This window comes from Dendroctonus ponderosae, unplaced genomic scaffold (genome assembly GCF_020466585.1).
Source record: "Dendroctonus ponderosae isolate FM_Combo_2020 unplaced genomic scaffold, Dpon_F_20191213v2 Dpon_F_20191213_1, whole genome shotgun sequence".
Classification (NCBI taxonomy): domain Eukaryota; kingdom Metazoa; phylum Arthropoda; class Insecta; order Coleoptera; family Curculionidae; genus Dendroctonus; species Dendroctonus ponderosae.
The window spans coordinates 51,689,538-51,708,871 of NW_026017110.1; the positions used below are offsets into that span (position 1 = coordinate 51,689,538).

At 34.4% G+C, this 19,334-nt stretch overlaps 1 protein-coding gene across 2 annotated transcripts in view; it reads right to left on the reverse strand.

Moving 5' to 3' along the window:
- The window catches only part of LOC109537191 (hemicentin-2), a 295,811-nt gene that overhangs the window by 206,804 nt on the left and 69,673 nt on the right, over positions 1-19,334 (reverse strand). The gene's annotated exons all lie outside the window — the stretch shown is intronic.

The window sequence follows — 19,334 nt, forward strand, 5'->3', positions numbered from 1 at the left end:
GGTAGGCGTCGAACAATTCATAAAATAATACTTTTTAAAAATCAAACGGTTTAGCCGCAAACTTCCGTGCCGTATAGCGTGAATAACCCTGTATAGATAGATAGACTTTCGAGGCCATAGATATATATATATAGATTTTCGAGGCCACTCCTTGAAACTAATGGATTTTTTCGGGTTTTTAGGCCGTCGCTCGTTAGAATTTCTTCCTGACGTTTCGCAAGAACGAGTGGCTTGCATCTTCAAAAGTGATTTGCTTGAACGCTTACACTGTTTCGATGCGATTCTTCGGGCGCAGTCCGTATTTATGCACCGGTTGCGATGACGTGGCCTGTGTCATCGGAGCCTGCGCATTCTGTTGGCTGTTGCTATCCTCCGGTTTACTGGACTCTCTCTCCTGTCCTGAGCCTCCTGAGGTCAGGAGAGAGATTTACAGATTGCCGATAACACATATACTACATTTCCACTGACATCTTCTTCATTCTTCACATGACTAGTCTTTGAAGAAGTATGTAAAATATCTTGGAAATTTGAATTGACTTAAGAAAAAACGATGTTCTTGTTAACTTACATTTGACTTCGCTTACCTGGCGCGGGCCTGGTTTTACACGATTTTAATCAGGAAGCTGGATTTGTCAAGGACAATACACCCAATTAATTTTACATGTTTGCTTGATTTTATTAACAAATATGTCAGTAGAGTATGCGGAATTTAAATTGCAAGTTTTTGTTCCAAACGCTGAAATACTCCGAGTAATATTTTTGTAATGTTATTTCCAATAAAACCGGATTAATCAAACAACATTTAGCTCGGTCATTTTTCAAATCGGAAATAATTATGGGAACTGAATCTGCCCGTATGTGATTGTCGAACATCTCACAAAACTGAAGCCGATTACAGCTAGGGATTTCACCAATTACAATTCAATATATTATCATGAACATAAACTGATGTCACTAGGGCTCTGCCCCTAGTTGGACAGGTTTTCGCCCTTTCATCTTAATGGCAACCAGAATTTTTCGATAGTTACACCACTTTCAAATTAATTTTTCTACTATCGTTTTAGAAATCATGATTGGAAAGAATTTGATGAAAAAAATCATAAAATATATCCTGTTCTTAACATTAGTTAATGTAAAGCCAATACGGGGTGTCCCAAAAGTAGTAGTACAAAAACAAACCACGATTTTCTGGGGTTGAAATAATTCGATTTAGCACAACTTTCCATAGAAAAAAAGTTTAGGCAAACAAAAGTTCCGGGTCTCACAGTCAATTTTTTAACTAATTTTTCAATTACCTCACGAACAACTTGAGTATTTTCCTAAATTAGAGGTATTTAGGTATTTTCTAGGGCAACAAATTTGAATAGCAACTGAGTTTACTCATAAAAAGCGCCATCTGCAGCTTTAAAATCGTCCTCAGTTTTATTGTACCTTGAAGTAAAAACTAACACCCAACCGTGTTATATAATATCTAATTAAAGAGATATACCTAGTTGAGTTCTCTATTCGATGAGGAGCATTTATGAACAAAACTGCCTACTTATAGATGGAATGCCAAGGGACAATAATAATTTATTGAACAACAATAGTTTCAAGAACACTACAATAAATAAATGGTATAACACTAAAAAAAAACTGATCAGCTTTAGACAAAAGTTGGACAAAATGACGTCCATCAAATTCAATACATCACACACTGAAACAATTTTGTCGCAATTTTGACAAATCAATGTTTATTCGGAAATTCGGCATTTTGAATTATTATTAATAATTCGTCTCGGGTGTCTATTGTTTCTTTATCCACTAAAGACTTCCGATATCCCCATACACAAGAATCGAAGAGACTAAAATCCGAACTTCGTGCTGGCCATGGTGTTTGACTTCCCCGACCAAACCTACGACCCGGAACTTAAATTTAGTTAATTCTTCACTTGCAGTTAACTTGTACTTGAGTATGTTTTGATAGTAGTTATACAATAATATATTTTTTATTATTTGGACGATCAGGACCAAATTTGTAAACACATTTTGCTGCTTAAGGAGATCATTTACCTGGAATTTACAGCATCCGTGGCAATTAGTTCAAATGTAGCCTATGGACAATGCATGCTATTATTGAGGTTAATTGCTATATTTACCAGTTCCTTGATTAATTCGCTATTATGATAAATCACTTAGCATAATGCCCTGGAAAGTGCTGGATAGCAGGGGAAGATTTCAAGCCAAAGTAATCGATAACACATACTGCTTATTTAGTTGGCAGCAACTGATTTTAACATGTTGGCAAATAGCAGGAAGTTCTTGTTGCTATTAGATCAACGTAGATGAGTTCAAGATAAATAAATCACAAGTGCAATTTTATCCAGGCTGTCAGGTAGAATACTTCAAGGCACGTTGTTGTTGGCCCCCAAGCGTATATGATAATGAGTACCTACATAAACTTGTTAGATGTACATGCAGTATGAACACATTTCGCATCAAGGCAAACTCCTAAAACATAAACAGACTCGAATGCGTGAGGAGGCATTCCTTGGTTTCTGATGTTTCATTTAATACAAGTTAGTTACAAACAAGTACATTTTTCTTTCACTTAGTAAATGCAAAACCAGCCGGTTTTAAAAATATTTAACGTATATTGTCTTCTCGACTAACCAAGTTAGGTGCCGAATAGATACTTCGGACAATGTTAACGCCTCAATCTCATTTAGGGGTCTTTTGTTTCGGTTTCAGCTAGTTAAAAAGGTTCTTCCATTACACCGTTCCGAATACGTGAAATCGACACAACACGCCATTGTGAAAAACCCGCTACAAATCCTTTTTAGGCAACGTTGATTTCAAATTTCCAAATGAGTGAATCTCATTGTCTCCATGTATGTAAACTGGTGCTTGTGGTTAGCGCTGCTTTAGGTAGCCAAAAATAAATTAGGATTTAATTTTGAGGCAAAGAGGAGAATTCACATTAAATATATGAGATTTTCGAAATACAACTGACCCCTGCTGACACGCAGATAATTAGACACTTTTTGAAACAAACAAGTTCAGGGCAGTTTGATTCAGCTTGATCTTCGATAGCTAATTTATTTAAATAAGGGTGGAATCTATTAGGATGAAGTTCACTCTTTGTTATTATTTGTATGTGATTTGCGATGAGAGCAAAACGTAATCTGAAAGCGGTTCTTTTGACTGATTGATCAGTCAAAAATAATTGAATTAGTTAGGGCTCGTGCGACGCCGTAGATATGAAATCAAATTTGAAAAACAAGAAGCTTAAATTGGTGATAAATGTATTACCAGATAAGTAATTCATATCAAAGTATGTACACATGTAGTTTTTCAAGCAGAAAATTTTCATGCATGTTTTACTCAGAATTAAAATTCACAACAAAATAATTGTTTCTGCCTCTCAAACAAACGCCTGAGCAGAATTAACGAACATATGGTAAAACATGTCTCCAATCTCTTACTTTCCAAATACTTTAAAAATATATTTGAATCGTTTGGGATATAGTCTTGTAACTCTTAAAGAATCTTATCACTTTCGACCAATAGGTCTGAAACCGGAATGGGCATGTTTGCATGTGACACAGCCAAGAACCTGTCAAATTTTAAACAAAACGGATGTAGCAAGAGTTTTGCAAAAGTGCTTACCGCACATTACTAACATTAGAATTCTATGATAAGTTCTGTTGATTTTTCATCAAACTCTTCTAAGATACTTAATTTCATGGGAAATACTACTAAAGTTAATGTAAGGATTAGTTCAAAGCCGATCTGTCATTCGGTATGAATTTCCTTCCCCCAACTAATTCGTTTTCATGAAAACCAAACTTAAAATAAATTAGTTTCCATTTTGCTAAGACTCAGAGGCATTAACTGGCTTTCTTGAAAACTACCATTCTAATAGAAATAATACTGGGAGAACTGTGAAAACTCTGCTCGTTTACACATCTAATTAAAAGTTTTTATTGTTCTGTGAAATATATTATATTTTAGTTGTTCAAGTTTATTAAGGCGCTTTAAGGACATCAGTTTATAAAATTACTTTTGCTTGTATCAATAATTGAAGGCATTTGCAAGCCAAATGAATATTCAAGTGTTTACGAGTGAATATTCTTTAAAACATTGAAGGGTACTTCGCAACCACACTAAATCTTCATTGTACATTATTCACAGCATGTTATATGACGCAAAACGTATACAGGGTGATTAGGAATGGGAGGATGCGATCCGAAAGTTGATATTTTCGAAGATACAGGGTGGTGAATGTCGTCATTTTAATTCGTTCTTTTTCCATTATTCTGAAAATATAAGAGTAAGGATTTTAAAATCTTGCGACTACGTTTCCACATTTCCGATCCTTAATGAATCACCGTATATAGCTTAGGTAGAATTAATTAATATTTACTGTTCATGGCTTTCTATATTGAACTCCAGCATGCATTGGAAAGAAATAACTTCTTCGGTCAGTAGGTCAAACTCAACCTTCCTGAAGTCGACGTAGATTTGACTCGAGTAACAGCAAAATTATAGAAATGTCAGCTATTCAAAACATAATCTGCTCTCACTCAACACTTTCTAGCTTTCATTCTCAATTTTATTATCCAGTTGTGAATGAATTGGAAACGGTACTAGAACAACATTAAGCTAACTTGCTAAGTGCCTAAGTAGGACGTCTATTATTTAATACTTTAAGTGCCGCGTTTGTGTTTATTACTCGAAGTTAGCGAACTTTTGCCAACTGGATAGAAATTTGTCGCACTGCAAAAGGTGTGTCAATGGGGATTGTTGTTATAAAGTAGGTACATATGCTCGGTTCAAAGAAAAATAAAGATAAAGTTTTTGTAATATGAAAATGTGTTTATTTCATACAATAAACTTAAATTAACGAGGTTTGTTATTATTATTTTAATTGTTTTACAAGAAATTTAAATGATCAGCACCCTACAACTTTGCCAAGATTACATCGACAATGTTTGGTCAAAATTAAGTACAGCTTTTATACGGTCGTTAAAGGGCACAATTGACCCCTCTAGCTTATTGTATGGTGTATTATTCTCTAGCGTACAGTTTTATGTTCAAATATGTCCTGTCCGGGGAAAGCAACTTTTATGTGGAGCGGAGTTTTTATTGTCGTGCTCAAGCTCAACCTGAAAATTGTGAAGGTCGACAGATCTTTTCTGAGTGCCAAATCTCTACATAAAGGCGAATTGAGAACGTTGGATATTTTCAACAAAATAGGGCAAAAATGAGCTAAGTTTCACATTTTCAGCCAGATTTACAACGATCAAATGGACAAAGAAGGTGTATCCCGTATTTTGCTTAGAAGGCTTATTTTTATGATCGTTTGTCTATGTTGGAATTTATTGCTTTTGAGTCCATTAACTTCTATGCAGGAAGGCCATCTTTCGCTTATTTTGAGCTAATGGTTGGGCTTAAAAGAATCAATATTAGGACAGTTCTTAATTGGAAAATTCACTTCGGTGAAATGCAAGCAAGACAAGCAGGAATGAAGTAAAAAGTGAGCTATCGAATTCAGAAATAAGCGTTTCCATGTTTCGTTTAACACACGGGTGAAAATTGTAACATTATTAAACAGAATTATTAACATTTCTAAGTATTGTATTCACCTATATGCATAACACAGAAAAGGAGTGGAATAATTCAACGTAATCTTAAATCTTGTAATTGCAGCTTTCTAACGTTGCTAGTACATTTTGCTAATTTGCAGGAACGCCATTTCAAAAGAACATTTTTCTTTTATCGCTATTTTTGCCTAAAGGCGCTAGTTTGCGTCTAAAATTTTCTTTTTATCGCTGACACAGTCTCAACTACCGGTGTAACAAATCGCCAAAGTTTTTTGGCATGATGTATTTGGGCGTACAAAATCAGCTTGCAGAAATTATGTCGCTGCCATCCCCTTTTTAAGTCATTAGTCTTTTTTCTTATTAGGCAAAATCGCAAAATAAGCATTTCTGTCCCTAAATTCGTCGGCCATTTTTCATAAAAGCAACAATAAGAAAAGGGATTAACTAAATCGGTTCTGATGATTTACTATGGCAGTTAATCTTCGATATTACGGTAACAAATTGTAGTAACGTTTCTAATTAGTTCGACCGGATCAATATAGTAATTATTTGAATAATATTTTCGTGATTTAAACTGATTACTAGTGATTCCCTTGTGTACCGAATATGTCGAAGTTAGCAGTGACATATGCATCTTGCTAAATACCATCCCACCATCCAATCCCTACAATCAATTTGGTTTATAAGCATTATTGAAATCCGATTCTAACTTGCTTGTGAACCACAACGTGCCGTATTACTAGCAAATCCATTTAATGTGAGCTGAAAGCCTTGAAACAGAGGACAACTTAACTTATTATACACCAAGGCCTGACTGTGTAATAATTGCTAGGACCTGTTTAACATAATTGTCATAACTCACCTTGCAGGCACGTAGGCACATATGGTACTTTAGATTATCTAGCTTGGTCGGTATTTTATAACCCCCGCTAACAGCCCTATTCATTATTTTAGGTAAACTTTAGTTTGTTTTTTAAATCCGAAAAAATTATAATTTCATTTAGAGTATCACTGGATTAAATATACAAGCAACAAGCTGAAATATCTAACTCAATAGGTTCAGGAAAATGGACGGAAAATAATGTTTCCATAATTGTACGGGCAAATGAGTATTTTGGAGCAGTTCATTGAATTCAGTTGTTGAGTGCACTGATGCTGAACTGTTACGTACGGAAGTACCTTCAAAACGAAAAAAATACATATAATTGCTCTCTTTTTCTCGCCAAGTTGTAGCATTTATCGCTGGAAGGATTATTGAATCCTTTTGGAAGTAGTACCTACCATCTCAAAAATTGTTTTTGATACGGTAAAATGTTGAAATTTGTTTTTGACAAACATTAATTGAAAACTAATTTAGATTAATAAGTAGTGTATTATTGAGTTGTGATTTATTAATAAGCTGTGAACTGTTAACCAATAGGAAGACATATAGAATAATAATTATTAGCTTTGCTGTGGTTGGATTGGGAAGTTACTGAAAGTTAGAATATTAACTGTGATATGTGTGCAAACTTTATGAATAGGAAGCAGTAAAAACCTCTACACCTCTTTGAAATAAAATCTGCGAAGATTCAAACTTTCCGACAAAAGTTGGCCAATTCGGGAGCTACACTAAAATAAATTCGTAGAACCTTCCGCAAAGTTTACCCTTATTATCCAAAATTCCACCCGATTTCAAGCGCTGGGAATAAAATTTAAGCCGTTTAGGTAATAAGTAATCCCGTATCGACTATAAATTCGAGAGCTTGCAAATACCCGAAAATACTGCATTTGGCGCAACTGATAGAAAAATAGAGTATTAAATATTTGTTCAAAGATACGTTGGCCGACGATTAGGCAAGTGTCTCATGTGATGTGATTGCTATCCGTAATTGTGACCTACTTTATGCTATTTTGCCATACTACACATACATAGGACTGCTGAATTTTTAACGCAGACGAATGACATGTCATGTCGTATTATGCTGTTATATATTACAACAGCTTGCAAAACAAAGCAAATACTGTGCTCCGGTATTTGCTGATATTAGTGCGATATACTACACGTTTAGTGTTGGCTTAACGTTTCAAAAAATATTAAATGTTTTGCTCCCTGCACGATAATCGCGTCAAATATTTTCTTTTGTCTCTCTTTCAACTTCATTTTTACATAAATGGATCTTGTTCGAAAACGGAATACGGAACTATAGATTTTATATTGTTGGGCCAAATCTAATTACCAGCGGTGGCTCGTCAGGCTTTTATATGAACGCAAACCATATTTTTCTCAAAGTTCGCTTATGTCCAGTAAATAGTCTTTCATATCGGCAGCTTTTAATAACTTTCAAGTCAACCTCTTATTACTTCTCTATTATACATTATGACACATTATTTCACCTTGATTGTTAAGCCATCATCATAATAGTAACTAAAAACCAAATTACTCAGCCAGAAAAGAATATTGCGTAATGAAAACCAGTTCGTAAAAGTAAGACATTCATCATACCAGCAACCGAATAATAACTCAAAATGTGTGGTCAATATTTCTAACATTTCGCTATTATCGTGATCGAAAACATTTTTTAGTTTGCAACTGAAAAATATAACATATGAATTAACAGATTTGGTTTTAAAAATGTACACATATTTACAGCATGTAAATTATCAGGGCCTATTGGTTTTCTCCAAAAGTCGTTCAATCTTAATTAATTACCTCGTTTATAAAATCGCGGACACCCTCATTGAACCAGTTTTTGATTTTTGCACTCCTTTCTTGGATGATAAATCGACGGTTGTCAACAAAAATATTCACCATACGCCACTGACCGAACGTCTATACATGAAAGACACGCCATGATAATACAGGGAAAACGTTTTTATTCAAAATAACTTTTCAAAGTAAAATATAAATCTTCAAACACAATATGTATTTGTTGGCCTTTGATCCCGGTCTACCACATTGATTTCTGGAAACAAATAATATTTTATTTACCTCAAAACCGAAGTAAAACACAACGAATCGTTTTTGCAACAGGGCCATTTTTGAATGGGCTGCGTATTTGTAGATAAATCTACCAGATTAACGCTGGAAAAAATATTCATATTCTTCGTTTGCTTTGCCTCAAGACAAAGATTGCCAGTTTCGATCGAATCGGCATATATATTGATTAAGTGTTCAAATGAAACATTCCTGGTTCAATTAATGAAAAAATCTCTTATTGGCTTGAACAAGTAATCCATAAAATAATCTTTCTAGTAAGATATTGCACATTTTGAAATATTAATAGCCAAAGACCAAACGACATTCAACCAAGACTCTAAAATCAGACATAAACTTTAATCAAATTTGAAAGTCTTTCTAAGTATTTTGTTCACGTTTGTTCGAAAATGAACCACTGACTATATCTGTTAAAACAAAAATATGTAATTTAAAAGAGGAATAGCGAGAAACTCTTGAGGGTGAGATAATAAAATTAGGTATCTTAACGAAGGAGTTAGGAAGAAGAAATAAATATGGGTCAGAGACTTAATTTCATTCGTTAAATTTTAATGTTCCAGAAAAGCTTTATTTCACCTTGTTAGTGGCTCTAGGGCTTTTTATACAATTTGCGGATGGCTTAGAATTACTCAAAAAGTTTCGATTGTCGAGCTTTTTAATCGGGTTAGAAATAATCAGCGAAATTTAATTCTCCTTAAGTCTCAAGATTTTTCTTCGATTCTTGCATTATTTGCATGGCAAAGTATAACTAAAGTACTTTGCTGAACTTGGGGCAATTATACTTCTATTATATTGTATGTAACATTTAATATCGCCTAACTCAAATTCTGCGAAATATGCGAAGGAATTTCGCCTTAATTTAGACGCATATGCGGAAAATGTTAAAAAGTTGTTTGTGAGTTGCTGTGACAAAATTTTGCAAAGTAATTCAACCATTCATAATAATAGTACGTGCTAAAAAATGACCAGTGGTATTGGTGAAAACTATAAATCATCAGCACTAAAATACAAAGGAAGAAAAAGCCGAAGTAACCAAGAATAGGAAATTCAACCAAAAAGGTGCTGATAAAATTGGCATCTATCAACGTGAATAGTAATGGCTAAAACTCCTCTATTTTCGCTGCATATTTTCTATATCGTGAAATCGAAAAAGGTAATCAGTCATCTATTATGGTTTTCACTTGCCATAAACTTCTTTCAAGCTCCATAAGGATTTATTCAAAGTAAGTGCTGATATAAAATAAAAACAACTCGTAAATGTGCTATAAATAAAATATCAATATGCGATATAGCTTGCAGGAGCGTTTTAAAGCGGAAGAGATTTATTCCTACATTCCTAATGTGCCTACTCGGCAGTTTAGAGATTTTATGAATGACAAATCCAATTTATTTTGTCGAAACGATTAAGCAAAAATTAAGTACTGAATATTTACAATAATGACTTTTGAGAAGCTAACTGGCTATTAAGACATGCTGATCAAATTAACTATCGTTAGGCATCCACATACGTAAGTGTGATAAAGTAATTCTATTAACAGAATGTAATTCTAGAATTCATTTGGAACAGTGCGAACAAAGGGCTTTAAGATCAAAGGAATACACCACTTCGTATAACGATTTAATTTTAGATTTAAACTGGTGCAAATATACATTACAAAGAACTCGCTGTAGTCTGCATCTCGATAAACGTCTTTTCTTTTCGCCTTTTTTCTAATTTGTTTTCGTTCGACGTCAAAAGTTGGGGCAAAAGGAGTTTCAGTTTTACATATTACCGCCATATTTCCTACAATAGACAAGGTAATAATTTGATCTCCTTTGAAACGAGGCTTTTGGCTTATTTACCACAATTTCAATTGACCCATTTGCTCTTAAGAAATATCTGGAAAGCTTGTCGTAATGCAACGTTTCCGATGAAAGATTGTTTTTCTTTTCTAAACTTCCTAATACAGCATCAAAGAAATTATAACATTTAGTATTGTTAAATTTTCCTTTAACGTATTAGTTTTTAATTACAGCTTCCATTTGGCAGCATCACTTCACATTCAACCGAAATAAAGCCGGTTGTTTTACATATTTTTTCATGCTGTAAATAACTTCAACATTTAATCATCGTCAGTACAATGATGCTGTATTGGAGGTCTTCCTATTAAGTTATAATATATTTACTGTTCAATAAATTGGGGAACCATGTTCTGATTTTCATTGAACAATTCACTCAAAGCGCAATCAGCGTTGGTTAATGTATTATGTGACTAAGTTCAATATAGTTAAATTATCCATACACAATAATAATAAAATCCCTTATAATAAAGATTTTACTTAACACTATTTCAAAGACGTCGTTAAAGTATATAATTAAACATCTTGCAACATGTTATTAATATGCCAATCTTTCGGTCAACCAGCCTACAAGAAAAGATGTTCGGGACATAAATAGATTTAAACAGTGGTAATCCTGACTGTAAGATATCTGATGTTTAGCCGAGATTTATGTTGGTTTTACTGTGTAAATACTTTGGGAGCTATTTATTCCAGTGTATTCTGAACGGTAACAAGCGACGCATCTTGTAAAAATGCGACGCCTCTTTTCGAAATAATATATGAGCATTTCTCAGCTGACATTTTAAACGCCTTATACATCTAAATATAGAATCTCAACAAAGAAATGCCCATTTGGAGAATAAGGCTTTCAAAAAGTACAATTTGGAATCATTGGGTGGGCAATTCCGTACAGTAAAGAATGTTTGGTGGGAAATATAAAAAATGTAAACTTGATTCATAGCGAATTGAAAATTTTACAAATGAGAGAAAATGAGTAGAGAAATTGAAATTAGGCTCAAATTAGCTTCTATAAAGATATACTGTAATTCTACTAATTGTCTGCTTAGCACGCTGATACCAGGACTCCACTAGGACGAAAATAAGAACAAAGCGGTTTCAAGACACGAATGAGTTAAATCGGGCGAATTAATCGAAAAATCTGATCCTCAACTAATCAATATGCATAGTTAATTAAATTTAATCCTTTAATTGACTGGGCACGCTGCAAAGTTTAATGAACTGTTTCAAAAAATATTTCAATTAAAATGTTTCTTAAGGAATCGCAGCTTTGCAATATTAATTCGACTTAAAAACTTTACATTCTTTGTAGAACGTTTTCTAAACAGTTGAAATTAACTTGACTTAAATACTTTTATTTATTATTCAGAGTATTTAAAACTTTTTTATTCGACTATACTGCGACAACGAATAAATCTTCATTTGCGAGGAAAAATAGAGTTGTTAATGCCTGGTATCGTGTCTTCGGCTCTTTTTTAAATTACTTTGGGACCTCTACTTAGGATATTAATACTGGGTTTTTATTCAGATGCATTTATATGATGACATTACATTATTAAGTGTAGATTTGCATAAGCTGAAGAAAGAATTGAAAACAACGTCTATCGTAACTTTGAAACAGTTAAAAATCGAGAGTTTACAGTTGTTATTTAAGTTACAGAAGATCCAGAAGAAAAGTTAAAAAAATTATTCAATTTAAAAATGGTAAGACCATTTGAAAACTTACCTGGGTAGTTCTATGAATAACTTATCATCTCCGTGTGAAGTCCCAAACAAGCTAAACTCAAAATGAAACATTTTCAGCTATACGCTTAGAAGTAATATTGCACTTTGTATTTGCATCGCGTATCGTTTGTTTAGTTAGTTAGTTAGCTCTTTCGTTCTACGAAGAGGATAGAATTGCAACAAAATTAAGTTAGGCGAGCGCTTAACGCAGTCCAAAACTTTCTGCCAGCAATTATTATTTAAAAGCCAATTTCCTTAATACATAAGTACATGTCATAATTATATCAATTTGCGTCAATGGGAAATTATCTGTTGTTTATGCTGCAAGTTTATAGGCAATTAAGAAATAGAGCAGCTTTTCAGGCAGCTTTTTTCTTTAATACTGGGCACGCAATAAGTCTAAGACTATATTAATTAATTTATGCTTAAGTGCTACTAGTACGAAAATATTACAGCGAATGTGAATGCAGCAATTGGAAATAACTGCCAAAGTAAATCAAAGAACAAAAACACTACTGAAGCAGAGAAAAGAAGGGACAGATAAAACTACTGCTGAGTACAGACATCTCAACAAAGAAATTACCAAGGAACTGAGAAAACATAAAATAGAAAAAACGAAGACATTGAAACCATTGAAAACATAATAGAGGAAAATAGAAGCCTAAAAGTTCAGAGAATGAAATATGCGATGTGGAAGAAGGAAATACATGAAATCAAAAACAAAAATGGGCACATAATGACGAGCAAAAGAGACAATACTCGAACATTCGAATAACCAAGTATTCGAATATTCGAGTATTCGAATATTCGAGTATTCGAATATTCGAGTATTCGAATATTCGTTAGATATTCGAGTATTAGTTTTCTGTTCAGCGTTTTCCAAGAAGAAAAATCGTTATCTCAAATCATTTTTGTCAACTAGCCGCAACGGATAAAAAGTACCTTTGTCGGCACATTAATAGTAACATCGCCCAAAAGTTGATGACGCGAATCACCAGAACACAGAGACGTTAAGACTATTAAGTCACATCTATAAATTGTACCCGGAGGTTTTAACCACACGTTTAACAAACAAATTCAAGTTCTTCCTTTCAAAAGAACAATCAGGATTTAGAACAAACCTTCTCACAATAAAAGTTCGTATTTAAATGTACATAGAAAACAATCAGCCGCTTATGCTGATTTTCGTAGATTTTAAAAAGGCATTCGGCAAAATAGAATAGAACTATTAGAAGCACTTGTCGACAGACAGACAACGTAACAGAAGCAAAGTCCGTTATGCAAAACCTCATCTTGAGGGATTTCATCAAAATTAACAACAATAACATAGAACAAATAGGCCTATACAAATGCCTCGGACACGAGATAAGTATTGGAAGAGACAATCAAACACACGAAAGAAAGCGTAGAATAGGTTCAACCTGGGCAGCTTATGGAAAATTAAAAACAGTTTTCCACAATGTTTAAAACGAAGGTATTTAACCAATGCGCTCTCCCGGTTTTAACATACGGGTCAGAGACATTAACAATGACCGAATGCAACATTCAGATAATACAAGTCATGCAATGTAAGATGGAGAGATCAATGCTGGGAATAACCCTCCGAGATATAATCCCAAATAGAACCATCAGGCACACCCCAGGAAGGAGTAAGAGATGCTGTCGAGACCATTCCGTGTATGAAGTAGAACTGGGTGGGTCATGTGGCCTTGGTAACCGATGATCGATGAACATAAAAATTTTTGCAATGGAAACCAAGAGTGGAGGCCATTCATTCATTCATCATTCTGTACTAGACAGCAGACTGATAAGCATCAACAATCTGTCAGGGTCCAAATCTAAACCAAAATTCAGTGCTATTTGGAGTAAAGTGTATTTGTCCAACATAGTGCCAAGGGAGAAAGTGTTTGTCTAGTCAGTCCGTACAGAAAGGAATTAACCTGCGTCTCTGCCGCGACTCAGCACCCATCGTCTTAGTGAACCACAGTGGAAAAATACAATGAAGAGGCATAAACAGAAATCCCAAGAAGAAAGAAAAGCGCCAAGTGAAAGTGACCCAAGCCCAGAAGACAAAAAGGTTGACGCCATACTCCGACGAAGAAGCCGTTCTCTCAGCAGAAAACTAATTCCTAAAAAACCAGTCCCAAGCACTTCTTCAAATGAACCAACTGCTCCAAAATAGGTTCGAGGCTCTCGAAAAGGAGCTCACCAGTTTTTTCGCACTTCAGTCTAGCAAACCCTAGACTTAATCCACTTCGAAAACAACAACAACCCTTGGACACTAAAAAATCCGACAATTTTTCCCTATTAATAACCACTAAACAACCAATTAAACTCCAACTAACTCCTCTGCAAACTCAAACTCCCAATATTAAACTCAAATAGATTCTAATAACCATTGTGAACCTCGCAGACTGGCGCCAAACCCAGGTTGTACTAGCAGTTTACAAAATCACGATCGAGACTCCCAAAAAATCCGCCACCGCATTTCCATTTTTCCCACCGCAGCAGTCAACCACAAACCCATAATCCAGCTCCTGAAGACAAACAAAATCTAGCACTTCTCACACACTACCCAGGAAGACAGAAAACTGTCTTTCATTATTAAAGGCCTCGATGTCCATGCCGGAAATTAATAAGGAAATAACCGCTCTGGGATTCTCCACAGAAGAAACACCGTTTTTCCGACTGGGGCACTCCAAAAAGTGTCCAACATGGTCAAGGTGCTCCTGCCCAAATCCCAACCCCACTTTGTACAAATTAGAAACCTGCTGCACCTTTCGGTGCTCGTCCAGCCCCAAAAAAAATCTACAACCCTCTTAGCATCAAATACATCCTGCAGTGTGAAAAGCTGCCAGAAGTTCGGACATACTCTATCCAATTGTCGCTCCAATCCTTCCTGCCACAGATGTGCAGGATTCCAATTTTACAAAGCCTGCGCCAAAACTACCGAAACTAAAGCTAAGTGCTGTAACTGGGGTTGGCCTCATCCAGCCAGTTATTTTAAATATCCAAAAAATCTCAACTTGAAATTAAAAAATAAGGTTAAGCGCAAGTGGAGGCTAGTATATCCTATGCTCAAAAAACCAGATCCACAACCCCAGAAGAGCCCCAAACATCCCCGAAAGAATACCTCCAAAACTCAACCCCAATCCCTAAAGCCACACCTGCTTCAGTTACTGTTGATCCCAGAAGCGCAAAATTTAAGTAAAAATGCCTTCTTCTAATGACAAGAGAGCCTGTCACTGCAGAATGCAGAAATTAATGATGAGGCAACTGAGCAATGATTTCCACTCACGAAGGAGTAAAAGTTCGAATGAACTAAATCTAGGAAAACTATCCACAACAAGAACGAAAGCATACATAAACAGAGGACGCCCACCAGCCCGATGGAGTGACGACATAAGGAGACTCGCTGGAAATTGGATGCTGATGACACAGGACCGGAAAGAATGGCAAAATATGAAATAGGCCTTTGCCCAGCAGTAGAGAGTATAGGCGGATAATGATGATGATGGTGCGTATCATTTCGAAAGCCGTGTAAATGTTTATTTACATCCATCAATTAATTTAACATTTATCTCCATGCATTTTTGAAAAATGGCCATTGAAATGTTTCTATTAGAAATTACATTCTAAGTGGAGCACGTAAACCGTCAAACCTGAATCAGTTTGGCACATTAGCGATTCTTTTCATCTCGATCAAATAATTGCAAATAAGCATTTATAAAATTAAATTTGCTACTTCAGAAAATGTGAGTTCAAAAATCCCGAGAGTTTCCAATAAGCCATATCGTGACTAAAATTTCTACTTGAGAAAATGAGATGTGCGAATATGGTTTTCCCATACACGCAGTATTTATCGTTTATGAAGAGCGCAAGGAAGGACAGGAAAAACACGAGGATAAGTTTGATGTTTGTGGTATAAAAAACAGATTATGTTATGAAAGCATAAGAACGGAGGTTAAAGAAAACCGTCACTGATGAACCCCGCGAGGGATGACGCGGTTAAAGAGGACTGATCCAAAATCGATGAACGAGACAGCTAAGATATTATTTGGAGTATTTTTTGCCATTTAATACAGCCAGCAATTATTTCCAACAGATCAGCAATTGATTTTCAATGGGTCAGCTAAAATACATTGCAACTTTCCATCGTCGGTTGAAAACTTTGTGGTAAAAAAGCTCCACACCGTTTATCTGGTGTATCTCGTTTCCAATGTGGTTTGTCCGATTTTCCCTCTAATAAAAGCAGTTCGGTTTTTACGTTCTTATAAATAAACTCAAGTTACACATATCCCAACGTGCATTTCAATATTTAACTGTCATTGAATCGAAACGACGTTCAACATCAAATCATTATTTTGAGGTTAGAAGTAATATTTTAAGATTATTAATTTAAATTAGACTGAAAATTGATTCAATCCTTTCCGGGTTATTGAAGGCAGAAAATAGCCAGATAATGGAAATCTCATATAAAATTGAAATTACAGGCAGATTTTCCAAGTCGTAACTTTGGTAGCATTTGTGGCAATCAGAACGATAATTGGATGCAACTCGGCTAGCTGTAAATCAAATTTCACAATGAAGAAATTAAAATATTATTCGTGGCAGATTACGTAGAAAATGTTCTGTTATCATCTTTCTTATTAATTATTTGCAAATGATGCGGCATTTTTTATATCTGTCTGTTGAGTATCAGCGTTCTTCAATTTGTTCTTTTTCAAGATTCAAATGTGCTTTTGCAGTGTTCATGTGGTTCACTTGCATTACTATTATTCTGATTGCATGCATTTTAAAGATAATTGTGCAGACCAATAGCTCATTTGACTTCAATGTAGAATGCGAAAATTTGTTGAAAAAACTTAACAAATTTACCAGTTTCTGAGCTCCATAAATACCACGATTTTCTGTAATGGATGTGCCATGAATAAAATGATTCCGCAAAATTTCGCAATTCATTGAGCTGAAACCTAAGAGGCCTAACATTATATTATAAATGTAGGTTTTTCTTTTCCACATGATGCTTTCCGAATACTTCTAGCCATCGTCGGGCCCAAAACACAACAATAAACGCAATCGGGATAAGAAATCCTATATCCTCCTATTGACTCTAAAGAATATGACATTTTTAAATTATGATAGAAATGTAATAGAATTGTTTATGTATTCATTCCAGCTAAATTAAATTTAGTTTGACCCAACGAAGCACGAAAGTTCTTAAGTTTTACCCGGCTTTATTTACTTATACCGTACATACAAAAAGCAGTAGAATAAAATATCGTTCAAACTGTCGTCCTGCTAAATGTATTGATTTGTAAATGAATGATCGCCTAAAAGCTATGTGAAATATATGACTCATACGTGTCATCTTTCAGTAAACGGATCGAAAAAATATTACAAGAAATCCGGGATTTTCGAGGAAGCGTAAAAAATATACGACTTACTGTATTTATTAATAAGAAGCGTTCAAAAAATCCTGTTACTAAAGAAGCTGATTTATACATATCAGATTATGTAATGTAAGCAGTTATATTATAAAAATATTGTATTAGTAGTTGTAAAGCAATTGCAAGAAGTGAAATAGAAATTAGTACATTTCGCTACGTGATGGGCACTTGATAAAGGCATTTTGTTTGCAGTTGTGTTAAACATGTGATAATAACTGTCGAGAATCGACGTTATCCAAAAAGTGACAAAATGTTTAATGTTCCATTTTTGACTGCCACACTGCTTTAAAGTATTAAATTACATAAAATCCTTTGTTCGCTCGATACGACTAGCTAACCTCAATAGTCTAAATAATTTCAAGAACTGAAGTCGTGTTCCTAAGTCATTCTCTGAACTTATGCAATAATAAGGTTTACTGTGTATTTGTACGTGCTTCTATGTATTGAGGCTGAATGTTCCCGTACTTATCAATGGTCCAGATCTAAATTAACTTGATGCTGCGTTTGTTTAATTTTATGGGACAGTTTCAATTAAGCTTTTTAGCCAATAATGTTTCCCCCCATGCAATTTATTACAAAAACTAAGTGCTGGATAACAATTACAGAGCATTCAAATGTCTAACATTTGGAAAGGTTTCGCTAAATAATGTATTCATTTTAATTGATATAAATTGATTTGAAGAAAATAACTAATGTGAGAAGAAATATACAAAGCACAAGTACCAACACTGATTGTATCATAAGAGGTTATAATCGGCGCAACTACTCATATCGCTTTATAACAATGTTTCTGGTCACAAGAGCCCTTTTAACGCACCTAATAAATTCCACTTTTTATCTCTATACTGATTGAACGTATTTATTGCATATTATAATGAGTTCATAAAGCGATTTGATTAAAATACGTTTCCATTTGTAAAATACCAGCATTATACAGTACTGAAGCGCATAATTTAACGCAATGTATATAAAAGCGCATCTAGTAAATTGCATGCAAACTAATTATTGTCGTACATTGATTTTAAATTGTTGGTACATTGGATCCAGTTTTAATATAAAGCTACCAGGAATAACGGATATGCTAGGGTTAAATTGAATTATATAAGCATCCTCTGTCATTTCAATGCATATCGAGCCAATATTTTAAAATTAGCCAATAAATGAAAAAGATAAACGAGATGTTGTTTGTTCAAGGCTTTGACATAAACATTTTTATTTCTGTTATCTTTCCCAAAAATATAACAAGTTAATTTTGAAAATTTTGAAATATTTTCCCACTATTAGCGCATGAATATTGTCGAATTTTGCATAAAATAATCAGCATACTTGCTTGATATGTGCGGTTTAAATCGCTTGAAAACAGAAATAAACATGATATTTTGCATTGTCACCGAAATCAATAAATAGAGTAATTCAGGAAAGCAATTAAAACCCCTTGCGTTCATTTACGGCCTAATTTGTGTCAGACAATTATTAATTTCTACCCCTTGTACTTTGAGCCAACCCTACTGCGTCATTGTGATCGAGTAAGATCTCATATATGAAAAATTATATTTCGGACTTTTCGGAGCTTGCACATTGGGTTTAAAATGTCGTTTGCTCGTTTCCTCTTTTATTTGCCAGAAGTAAATAAAGTGTTTTACCGACGAATTAAATAAGCTCCGAAACCCTTTGCCAGGTATTCTTCCACCTACGTATTGAAAGTAAGCAAAAACAAATACAAGCTACATGTATTTCTCGCATATTTTTTCGGAAAAT